The 12,841-nt window shown below is 39.7% G+C and overlaps 1 long non-coding RNA gene across 1 annotated transcript; it reads right to left on the minus strand.

Moving 5' to 3' along the window:
- Nucleotides 1-2,097: 2,097 nt before the first annotated feature.
- On the minus strand, nt 2,098-11,848 carry LOC118563416. The gene is made up of 3 exons (XR_004931211.1): nt 11,643-11,848; nt 6,385-6,478; nt 2,098-2,208 (listed from the first exon to the last, which is right to left on the minus strand). It is a non-coding gene; the product is annotated as an uncharacterized LOC118563416 (long non-coding RNA).
- Nucleotides 11,849-12,841: the final 993 nt, after the last annotated feature.

Raw genomic sequence — 12,841 nt, forward strand, 5'->3', positions numbered from 1 at the left:
TTAGTGGATGCTCTGTACATTTCATATTTCCAGTTTGTTTCCTCAGATGTGATACTTGCAACAACTGCAGAGCTGGGAATATTTGGGATTGAAAATGGAAGTATGGGAGGGACAAAGATGAGCAATTCACACTTTTTTTCTCTCAGTTTTTTCTCTTGTCCTTCAAGAAATTTCCACTTCACACTGCATCGCTGATTTTATTTTATTCAACAGCAGGTAGGAAATAATAGGCTTGTGAGAAGAGTACAGGAGCTGGGATGTGTCTGACTGCACCAAGGCGCATGTATGCTGGGGAGGGTGATTACTGGAATACTATTCAGGTGAGTCTAACATGGCTCCTAGTGGTTAGAGTAAGGTGATTGCATCCTGGGAAGGCTACATGTTCCTCTGTTCGAATCCCACAGACTCTCTCTGGGTCTCCTCTCCCTCATGTGATGCACAGTGGCAACCCACTGCTCCCCATAAAAGGGATGGCTTCAGTGCAGAGGACACGTTTCATTTGCATGTTGTTGCAATGACAAATGAAGATGATGTTTATTATAATTTAATGCATGACAGCTATGACGTGAGACGCTGAGGGCTGGTGAATGATAGACATAGAACTAAGAAAACACAACATGGAAAAAAAGGACAAAACTTCAAGTCCAGCAAATCATGACAGTTGCATGTCAGCATCAGGGGTAGAAGAGGGAAATTAAGGGATGTTCTGCCAGAAACATGGCATGTATGTGTGAAATAGGATGGGGTCAAGCTTGCCGTTTTGAATCAGCTGATTCAAAATGCCAAGCTAAATAATTGAAGAATCAGCTGATTCTGAGGAAAGCTTGTTGTCTTGAAGCCCATTTTGGTAGTAGTACATATGCTGGGTGGTGGTGTAATGAATTGTGTGGTTAAAACACCCAACAACTGAACATTTTTACTTATTTGGTTGTAACTCAGCATCCTGAGCTTGGACTACAAAATCACAGCAAAAAAATAAATAAAAATAGCAGATTTGCTAAATTGGTAAGCTGGATGTCAGCAGTTCTGCAGAAAATACTGTGATGTAATTGTTCAGAAAATGTAATAGACAAAACTGAATGGCTTGAAAAATATCAACCTGGACCTGGACAGACTCGACTTTTCTGCATTCCTACAGACTCCAAGTACACAACAAAATGTATTTGAGGGGATAAAAAGTGGATTTTGCATGATATGTCCACTTTAAATCATTGACAAAACGCCCAGCAAAAACATACCTACCTACAAAAAGATACATACCACATTTTCAATACTTGTTTTACAAACATAGCTAAATGTCGCTGCTTATTTAGTCAAGTTATCTTTCCAGGCTGCTAAACAGACATGCCGCTCATAGCTTAACAGTTGTAGTTAATAATCCTTCATCAGTTTTCACAAATTGACTGCTTTCCCATGCTTTCTTGAAAGCAAGGAAAACATGTAGTAATTTCTATTCAGCCAGCCGACAAGCAGTGGGATGCAACACACGGAGAAAGGGCTGTGTTGCATGAGTTTTCTGTAGAACAGGTTGAAAACAGCAGTAACACTGGTACTTTCTCGGTCATCCCATAAAAAGGGCTTAAAACTATATGAAGGGTCTAGTGGGAATGTTTTAGGTACCTTTGCGTACCAGTTAGCTCAGTTATGTACCAGCTTTGATGTAAAAAAGCTAAATAAGTAAACCATAATCACTTATAGGCATTGCAAAGCTCAGCAGCAGTATCACTCTGCTGCATAAAGACTCACAAACAGAAAGATCTTTTTTAAGTCTTTGCTTTTTTTGAGCCAATCGCCAAAGAAGAGATAAAGAAAGAAGACAGAGAGTGTCCTCAGAATACAAACCAAAACATTATCCCTGAGCTCAGACACTGTGTTTAGGCTGCATAAACTTACTAAAGTATACCCTTTTGAGTTGCAGAAATAAGTTGAATTCTAGATACTTATAAGGTAGGGCTTTAAAAAGCAGTTCTCAAGACTAGCAGTATACATCTAAAAAACTGAAAACTGCACAAAAATGCAGAAAATGGCGTTAACATCAATCATAGAGATTAGTAAACTATTTGGACAAATCTAATTTATAAACTAGAGTCTTACGAGGAGAAGCATTGTTGGTGAAGTAGAAGAGATACTTGGGGCATGGGATGGTAACCACCTCTCCGATATCAGCAGTAGGCCAGCAGGTAAACTTGTCCCATGTGATATTGCAGCCTAATGGGAAAACAGAAGGACATGAGCTTAAATGATGAAAAGTGGTGCATAATCAACAGAGGAAACACAGTAAAACCAAATGGCTCAAAGTCAGAATGAGGCAGAACATTGCTCAGTTCATGTTTGTTACGTTAACGCTCCTCAGTGACGAACAGCAGCCTGAGTAAGCTCTAGATGGAGTTTCCATGGCAGACGAAAGGTGTAAGCTTGTGTCAGCAGTCACAACAGGCCCGGGTCCATAACAGCGGATAACCCAAAGTAACTCACTGCCACCATGACTATTAAAAGAGCTTCCCTTCCTTCATTACTCGCTGCTGTATGAATTCAACAGATGGCTGTAACTTTCCATACTGTGGATGCAGAATCAGGTCATCGCTGCATCCATATCCACACCTGCTCAACAATCTATCACAATAAAAACTCAGAGCACCATCCACAGGCACCAGCAACATTCGGACCTAATGGAGTTTACACACAGCAAATGATGACTAAATTAAAACGGTAATGAGAGTTTAATGACTTTTTTGTAGTGTGAAAATGAACAGTCTCCCAACATCTCGCCAATGTTTCAGTCACACGGGGAAAGCAATGACTTGGTGGAGCAAAATCATAACCAAGTGGAGCATTACAGCGTGCTGTGTGCTGCTGGTACGGAGCGCCCACTTTGTCAAATGTAATTCAAAACCAAGAATAAAGCAACAGATCACCAAAGTAAGGTTGATCACTGTTCATTGATGATTTGTTCTTTTATAAAATGTCATTAATGTAAATTAATGTGCAGTCTCAGATCAATTTGTTTTGCTTTCGCACCCCAGGGAGGGCTTTCTCATTTACAGTGAGAGGTAACTGTACTGCATGTTGAGGTCTAGAAACAGGTTTCCATTTTTAATTAAACATCATACTACTTTCACCTTTCCACATTGTGCCCTGGGTACAAGCATAAACCTTTATGTATTTTACTGGGATTTTATGTGTTAAGACAGTGGTTCTCAAGTGTTTTCGGTTGCGCCCCCATTTAAATAATAAAATATTTCTAGGCCCCCAATCCAAACAAAATGGGTCAAAAATGGATACTTTTATTGCTTTCTGTTTTGTTGCATTAAAGCGGTCACTCTGATAATTACCCAGAACCCCCTTTAAAATTTATAACAGCACATTATATAACAATGGTTTCCAATAACAAAAAAATTTAACACAGCCACACTTTTTTAACTATAGTCCTATAATATTACCAACTATATAGAAGTTTTTAGCCTGACTCATACCTGCTGTCAAAACAAAGGATGAAACAAAAATGTTCACTGCCTGTAGACACAGCACGTTCCCTCTCTGGAAAGACGGCACATGTTACTTTTAACTAGCCAAGAACCTCATCATCAATACAATTTAGAGACCCATAATAGACGAGCTGAAAATATTGCAAAAATTATATCAACCCATTAAAACTAAAAACAAACATCAATTACATTACGTTTTACACTTTTCATGAGTTTATTAATATTATTTATCTACAGACATCTTCCTAGTTATACTATTAACTGCAGGTACAGACAAAACAGCAGGGAGTACTGTTGTCTCATTTAGAAGATTTATAAGGCCTGTATCTTCTGGACAAACAAAGGCAAAGATGTTCTTATGCTGTTCAGTTCATCACCCCTCGCTCCCCCTCCTCAGATCACAACCTGGTTCACATACAGCCTGTGTCCAAACCCCTTGTGCTCAGAAAATCAGTCTTAACATGCAGTGAAGAAATGGTCTGTAGCGGCCAAAGAAGCCCTTAGAGGCTGTTTCAGCGCCACTGTGTGAGATGAGCTATGATATCCTCATGGGGAGGACATAGATGAAATGACAGAAAGCACCATGGACCACATCAAATTTCTGTGTGGACTCTGTGTGCCCCTTATAAAAGTTGGGCGTTTCTTCAACAGCAAACCTTGGAAAAACCCTGAGATAAAAGCTTTGCTAAAGGAGAAGAAGTAGGCTTTCAGGTCAGGTAGGAAAGAGGAACTGAAAACTCAGTAAAAAGAACTGAGGAGGAAGTTCAGAGAGGGAAAACAGCTACAGGAAGAAATTGAAAGTGCAGCTGCATAACAACAACATAATTGATCTTTGGAAAAGCCTGAAAACTATTTCAGGGCACAAACAGAACACTTAGCCAGTAGGCGACATGAGATAGGTGAATAAGTTGAAGTGCTCAAACTTCAGAAAGTATCACCGCTTTCTGAAGTTTGAGCACCCAGTTTGTTCCCCAAAACCCAGAGTAACATGCTGCAGGCACCCCCATCCTGGATGACTGCCTTTTCTCTGCTCAGAACTGCACATCTTTCAGTTCACAGCTATTATCTACCCCCTCTGCAGCAGAAGACTCCACGAATGAACCCCTATTTCTGACTTCAGTAGCCGATAGGGGCCAACTTGTCAGCCATACGTGTTTTCTACATCTGTCTCCTATCCACCATATTTTCGAACGCAGAACTAACTATGGGTCCAACTTCCGTTTTTGTGCGGCACTTCCGTTTCAACGCTTCCCTAGGTCAAATAATATTAGCTTGAGTGAAATGATAAACTGTCGCAGTAACATTTACAAAAATTGCAGAGCGATCGAAGTGTCAGGTCAGTGCCAGAGCCTCAAACTAATCATGACTGAGAGGAAGAAATAAAGAAGTGGCCTCATATAACGTACGAGGACATGTTTAACCATTTTGTGTCGTCACTAGGTGCGGACGGCTCTGCTATGCTATGAGGCTGATATCCGTTCTAGTCAAAGAAAGTCTGACGTTCACTCTGCGTGGATCTTGACTAAATAAACCGGCACTATTGAGATGGCCAGAGTGCTCTGGTGCTGCGGCTCCAGGGTAAGCCCTTCAGTCATGCAGCTGTGATCTTATGGACAGTAGGCTAATGAATGGTCTGATTCAAAAACATACTAGCTGTTGCCTTGTTGTGCTTAGATTGCTGGTCAGTTAATTTGACAAAGATAGCAGTGCTAAATGTTTGGGATTAAACTGATGTTGTAAAAGGATATCAAAGCGTTCTGCCTACTTCATGTTTAGGCTTGAAGTTTGAAATTGTTCCAATCTGATGTGTGGTATAAAAACTCTTCTGCTGGACAGGCAAGTTAATAAAATATAAATGTGAAGTTTACTTTTTGTCATTATGTTAGAAACAGGGCAGTGTAGTCCACCAGCTGCTCTGTCCTCCCATTAGAGAAGGCTCGTTTGTTCATCTCCCTCCAAGGGAATTAGCCCCGTTCACGGTCTGTAGTGCACCAGCAAGACCGGGTCTCTTTACTCATATAGTCGCTTTTTTAGAGCCAAAATAAGCGACTGCACATTCAGAAACGAGGCCAAAAAAAAACGCGACTCTCGGAATTTACAAGCAACTTTAGAAAAAAACAAGCAGACTTGACAACAGTGCTGAAAATCAGTTCACACGATAACCATAGCTACTAGCTATTAGCAGTAGCTAATACATGGAGGACATGTTGACATTGTCCCACTTATGATACTCTAAAGCTTCTGTAGTAGTTATTAAGCACTTAATGGCGAGGTCGTTTGTAAATTATCTAGCACACCACTAGATGGTGCACCAGTGTGAAAATCTTACACACTGGTGCACAATAGATGCTGAAAGGAGCGTTTCCGCAGGTCCCTCCTCCCAGCTGCTGTTAGACTTTTTAATCTCTGCTGCTGACAACAGACTCAATAAATGTTTATAGATCTTGCTCATGGTTGCACGGGTTCTGATCTGACCTATGTATCTGATCACAGTGCTTTGGGTCGTCAGTATGACTGGAAAAGCACTATATGCTAGGTTCAGTCCATTTACCATTATTTGGTCAGTCATAAAAAAATACATAGAAGTTTGTAGTTTTACAGTGACATGTTAAAATGTTGAAGAAGTATGAATACTTGTCCAAGACTTCTAGGAATCAAAACTAGCACTGACTGTGTATGATAACAGGCTGGAACAAGGTGGAAAAACTGAGTTCAGCCATGCAGGTTCTAATGTAAAACCAGGGGCTGTCTGAACAGCTTCTGTTGTCCTTAGTACCTTTTGTGTCAAATCATAACCTAGTTCTGTAAAGCACAAAAGATTATGAGACAAAATAATGGCAGCTACCAAAGCAACATGAAAATAAGCATGCACACGAAATTACATAAAAAGTACACATACCTGTTGTATTGTCCTCAGTTTGTGCATGGCACATGGCTCTTTCCTTGTCTATTTCCAGAATTAGGTCACATATCGAACTCTGCGCTGAACACACCTGTGGACACAGCATTTCACATTTGCCTTCTTTGCATTCTCAGTGCAGTACTACACAATATGAGGTAGAGAGAGCTTTGCAATGTGACTTGCACAAGTATTCACACACCTTGAATTCGGTTTACATTTGATCACAATAAAACCACAAACTTGATGCTGGTCATGTAATTAGAATATCATGAAAAAGTTTATTTTTTCAGTAATTCAATTAAAAAAAGTGAAACTTGCATATGATAGTCATTTATTACACACATACTGATATTTGAAGTGTTTATTTAATTTTAATTTTGATAATTATAACTGACAACTAATGAATCAACTTTTTTATGACAACAGTGAGCGTGGGACTAGAGGCTCTGTAAGAGGAAACTGTGTTATTCCTCTGACGAAGAGCACCTTTAGTCAGTCGGCCTGGTCTGTGAGAGGGGCCATGGAATGGAACTCATTAACAGATGAAATAAAACAAATATCCACTTATAAGGCTTTTGTCCTGTCATGTGCTTTATTAAATTGCACTGTCCCCTTTCAAATAATTTATTAATTTATGTTTGCAATAATGTGGCCAGTCTTTTGCAAGCTTGTACAATCTTTTCAACATAGAAAGCAATAGTCCAGATTATTACAGTACATGAGAGAAATGTAGGACGTTATCTGGTTGATTTGCTTAACGGCAAACAATGGTACTCTGCCAGAAAAAAATAAGCACAATGGCTTTTTTCTTTGCTTGACTTAGAGAAACATTTGCATACACCTGAAAACGCCATGTGGTTTGTTGTACAAAGCCAACACAAACAAATTGACCCAGTTGATGCGCTGACCTGGTTTATGTGCATTCACGGTATGATGATTATTCATTAAAAGCAAACGTGGTGTTTTTCTGGGTGATTTCAAAAGCTCCTTGCTTTGTATGACAAACTATGTTTTGAAGTGGAAGACTGAGTATTTTAGCATAGAGTGCAGTCAACTATTGGAACATCCGTGTCTAAGTCAAAATACGCCAGAGTTTCTGAAAATCAGATGTTCAATTCAAGAATTCAATGGCAGTTTTTCCACATTTTGACAAATTAAATAATAGGAAATTGATCATTGGCTCTTTGATATGTTAAATGAATTTCCAGGGCAAATTTTCATACTAGAATTCATTTAGGGGTATTAATGGATGCTCAATAGAAATTCCTGCCATATATTTGTGAAAGATTTCCAAGGCATGAATAGTTTTACAAGGAGTTGATTAGGCGACTCATAAAACCAACTGATGACACTAGGATTTATATTGGGGTTCCTGTATGAAAGGCAGCTGCATACAAATTCATGCCTGGATTTTCAGATTTGTATTTGCTTCGAGGTTTGAAAATACTTTTACCAAGCACTTATTAATTGCCTTCTGAAGGTAATTGGGTTCAGGAAATTGTATTTATGGGTATCAGAGTAAAGAGGTCCGCACACAATTGCATCCCAGACTTTTCAATTTTAATTTTTAAACAATTTCATGGCTGTGCTACTATGAATTAGATGACTTCTGAAGGTGCTCGTTTCTATTCTAAAAGGAGCAAATCATAATAATCTCATAAAATCAATATGACTCAACTTGAAATCAAAAATAAAAAAATTCAATGTGGTTTATTAAATATAAGGTCTCTCCCTCCCAAGATTCTGTTAGTTAATGAATTGATTTCTGATAATCAGATTGATTTATTTTGTCTCACAGAAACCTGGCTGCAAGAGGACTACGTTAGTACAAATGAGTCAACTCCCTCTAATTATTTAAATTTCCACATTCTCAGAACTACAGCAAAAGGAACCATCTTTCAGTCTGAATTATTAATTAGTCCCAGGCCAGTTAATAACTAAAATTCTGTTAACCTTTAGTTTCCCTAATCCAAATTACAAGGCAATAAAACCTCTTTTGTTTGTTGTTTTATATCGTTAATAATTCTTTACTAACAGGAAGTCCACAAAATGCAGTTCAAAGACTTCAGCTGATCCAAAATGCTGCAGCAAGAGTTCTGATGAACTCAACAAGAGGGATCATATTTCTCCAGTTTTAGCTTCCCTTCATTGGCTTCCTGTTAAATCAAGAATAGAATTTTAAATTCTCCTTCTCACATATGAAGCCCTTAATAATCAAGCTCCATTATATATCAGAGCTCTGATTACCCCGTATGTTCCTAACAGAGCACTTTGCTCTCAGGCTGCAGGTCTGCTGGTGAAGATTCTCAGTCATCCAGGTCATGGACATTCCAAAAAAAGTAAAAAAAAACAAAGCAACTGGACTTGTTTTCCGTAGTTGAAGACGTTTCGCTTCCTCTCCAGGAAGCTTTCTGTATTCAAAAGGAAAAAAAATATATAGAAATTGAGAAAACTTCCTGGAGAGGAAGCAAAACGTCTTCAACTACAGAAAACAGTTCCTACAGTCTCTAAAAGTAGAATGGGAGGCAGATCCTTTAGCTATCAGGTTCCTCTCCACTGGAACCAACTCCCAGTTTTGGACCGTGAGGCAGACACCCTGTCTATTTTAAGGCTAGTCTTAAAACTTTCCTTTTTAACAAAGCTTATAGTTAGAGTGGCTTATGTTACCCTGAGCTACCTCTATAGTTATGCAGCTATAGGCTTAGGCTACTGGAGGACATCAGGACCTATTTATCTCACTCTCCTGAGTTCTCCAACTGTTCTCCAATTTGCATTATTTGTTCTTCTTTGAACTTTTAACTTTCTGTTCTCTGTCTTTTTTCTCTTCATAGCAGGTAGATCTGGTCTGGCATTCTGTTAGCTGTGACATGATCCAGGGGAGACAGATCATCCACTATTACCATATAACATAGGATTCCTGGATCAATGTGTGCTTCTGTGCTTTTTGTCTCTCTGCTCTGTCTTCTCTAACCCAGAGTCGGTCGAGGCAGATGACCGTTCATACTGAGCCTGGTTCTGGTTCTGCTGGCGGTTTTCCTCCCTGTTAAAGGGGAGTTTTCCTTCCCACTGTTGCTTCATGCATGCTCAGTATGAAGGATTGCTGCAAAGCCATCAACAATGCAGACGACTGTCCACTGTGGCTCTACGCTCTTTCAGGACTGAATGATGCTTGTCAAGACTCAATGCAATCTGCTGAGTTTCCTTAGATAGAAAACGTTTTGACCAATCTGTCTGTATGATTGATTTGAATTTGACTTTGTAAAGTGCTAACCTGACAACAGCCAGCTGCATGTATCGCTCCGCCTAGCTCCACTCACATACATCTGGGACACGGCTCATTGAAAGTGATTTCCCCAACCAAATTTGTGGTCTGGCCAATCAGGACGCAGGGCGGGTGTTTCCTGGATGTGACGTAGTGGAGAAGTTACCGTGAGATTCCAACAACAATGGCGGCTCGCATCGAGGAAGCAAGCGTTAGCATTGATGCTGCTATTTCTTCTGTGTTGTCCAATCTATCTGATATTGTTTCATTAAAAGAACATCAGAGAACGCCTCTGAAGGCTTTTGTTGGTGGAAACCATGTTTTCGCCCTTCTCCCGACCGGATTTGGCAAGTTTTGTTTTCCGGGATCGACTCCGACCTGCGGCGCTTTGCCGCCTGTCTTCCCCCCTCTTCCTGTCAGCTCACTGTCAATAAAATGCGTGCCACAAGAGCCGCAAACACATAAAAAAAAAAATAAAAAAAAAAATAAAAAATTTCCTGCGTCGGTCTCATCAGCGTCACGGGTTAGCTTCGGTGTGAGTGGTTGAAATAGCACGTCGATAAAGATGACAGACAAGTGGCATATCCAATCATATGCAAGGAGTTTTGATAAGGCCCAGCCTTCAGTAAAGGCAATTGCTATGGAGATGTCCCAGATGTATGTGAGTGGAGCTAGGCGGAGCGAGACATGCAGCTGGCTGTTGTCAGGTTAGTAAAGTGCCTTGAGATGACATGTCTGGTGAATTTGCATTGTATAAATAAAAACATAAAATAAATAATAAAATTTAATTTAATTATTTATGGGGTTTTGGAGTAAACGGAGTTGCATCCAAACATACACTACATGTTATTTGTAAAAGACTCAAAGGGTGTGAATCCCTTTACAAAATACTCATCGCAAGACTTTTGCATGATCCTCAAGATTTATTGCTCCTACTTTGCTGGATGAATGTTTTGTGTATGTGTGCACATTAATTGGAATGTTGGTACATATATTGGCCAGAAAAGCAGTCTATATGAACCCAGCTTATCTCCATACACAAGGTGGCTCCCTCTCTTAGTTGACATGTATGCCTTTATCTGGCTCCTCGGGCATGAGAGTTGAGTTTCTCTTCTGTTATTTCCCACAGTGATGATTTGGCAATGAAGCATGCTGACAGTGATGGATTAGAGTTCCCTTTTTGAGGAGGAGGATCTCACGTTTAGAAATATCCTAGTTTAATTGATTTTTATCCAAGGAGCTGAAACACACGTTCCACGTAGAGATCTAGTGCTCAAAGAGATCCGACCTCCATCTGAATTTGAGCAATGCGTGATTCATAAACGCGTAAAACAGACAGCTTAGTGGATGAAGGCAGTGGAGACCAGAGAGCAAAGAGACAAAGAAAACCGTTGCCATGGCGTCCTGCTTGGAGACTTCTCGTGGTTCTTCAACCTTGGTCATGTAAAGAAACTCACAACACGCAGATTTAATGGAGCCACAGCTTCCGTCGAGGACTACGGTTTTGTTTGGTGCCAAAATTAACTGCAGACGGAGAACTTGGAGATGAATTGGAAGAAAAATTAGCAGTATGGAGAGAACATGTACTTCACTTCCCAAATACTTTTAAAATATCCATAAAAGTCGTTTCGGACACCTTCCTCTTTATGTTTGAGACCCTTCTTTTTAATTAATTTATTTTTATTTGTTTGAATTTAAAAAAAATATATATACAGGTTTATATATAAGATGATTGTAAGGTCGCATCATTTAATCCACACGCATGGATCAGACAGTGAACTCAGATGCGCCACGGAGCAGTTCGGTGCGCTCTGCATCCTTTGCAGAGTGTGCGCACACTGTCAGCCGATACTTATGCGATTTACAACTATAACACTTTACAAGGTCAGTCTGACCTGACAATACCCAAATTAGTCAACCAACCGAAGCACACTTGGAAAACGAGCGAAAAGTTGAAGTCATGAGAAAACTCGGGGAGCTTAAATATACTCACAGGTTGCAGCAACGCGCAGGACAAAAAGAGGCACATACCCCAGGAGAACCGCACCAACATAATCCTCTAAATCAACTTTAAGATTGACTATTAAAACTTTGAAAACTGACGTGAAGAATGTCTAAACATCAGCGATAATCCGAGGCAGGTTTGAATGGGTCGCAGCGCTTACTCCGTGCGCCCTGTGCTCCTGGTGGAGAGATCTGCTCCGCGCCACAAGTCCCCCTACTCCTCCTCCTGCCTAGGCGTTCCTCCTCCATCGGTTAAGAGTAATCCAATGAAAGAGCATCGATGAACAAAGGTGCGTTAAATAACGCTTACAAGAAACTTTAAATAGCAAAATGAGGACAAAATACCTTCTCTCTCAAAAAACAGCATTTGTTATTAAACAAAAACTGCACTTTAATGTGTTCAGTTTTAGAGGAAAATGTGTCACTTCTTATTTTCAGCTATACACATTACATAGAATGAAAATATTTTGAATGCAATAAAAGCTAGTAATAATAGTAAGGATGTAACCAGTGGATCCCAGGTTTTACGTCTAACTGCAAAAACAACTCCTGGGTTTCTGTAATTTAACTGACTGCTCCCCTCCATCTAATTTAATTTCCAACTGGGAGCAGTTTAGTGTACTCAGTCCCACCAAAGCCCTGGAACTAAATGCTTAAACCTCTACTTTTTAGATAAGTATATAGAGTCTTTAGTTAGACTTGGGGACAGCCTGTATTAAAGCTTAACTAAAGACTGAAAGCAGTGGCAGTTCTTGCATCAATGGTACCATGGATTGCCAAATATATACAGCAAGAAACCATTTCTGTGTAAATGCTTTCAAACACAGCACGTGATAGGTGTGGGAATGTGAATTCTTTATCAGCCCTTCTAAGAAAAAGTTTAATTTTTCTTCTCAACCCAGGCCACACTCTGTGATCCGTACAATGGTGTAAAGAAGGCTGCTAAGGCCAAACCCTTCTGACTAGAAAGGTATGCATCATCATAACCAAGATGACTGCAAAGATGACTTCACTAAGATCAGAGTATGTGTATGATATTTTATTTCATTTGATTTGATTCATTTACGGCCAGTATATCTATACCACCGGTTCAGAACAAATGTTATCTCTAGGGACTTTACAAAAAACATGTTATTTATATACATGCATATCTAATCCATTCAGTCCAGTCATACAAAGAGATTACAT

The sequence above is a fragment of the Fundulus heteroclitus genome, chromosome 6, assembly GCF_011125445.2.
Source record: "Fundulus heteroclitus isolate FHET01 chromosome 6, MU-UCD_Fhet_4.1, whole genome shotgun sequence".
Classification (NCBI taxonomy): Eukaryota; Metazoa; Chordata; class Actinopteri; order Cyprinodontiformes; family Fundulidae; genus Fundulus; species Fundulus heteroclitus.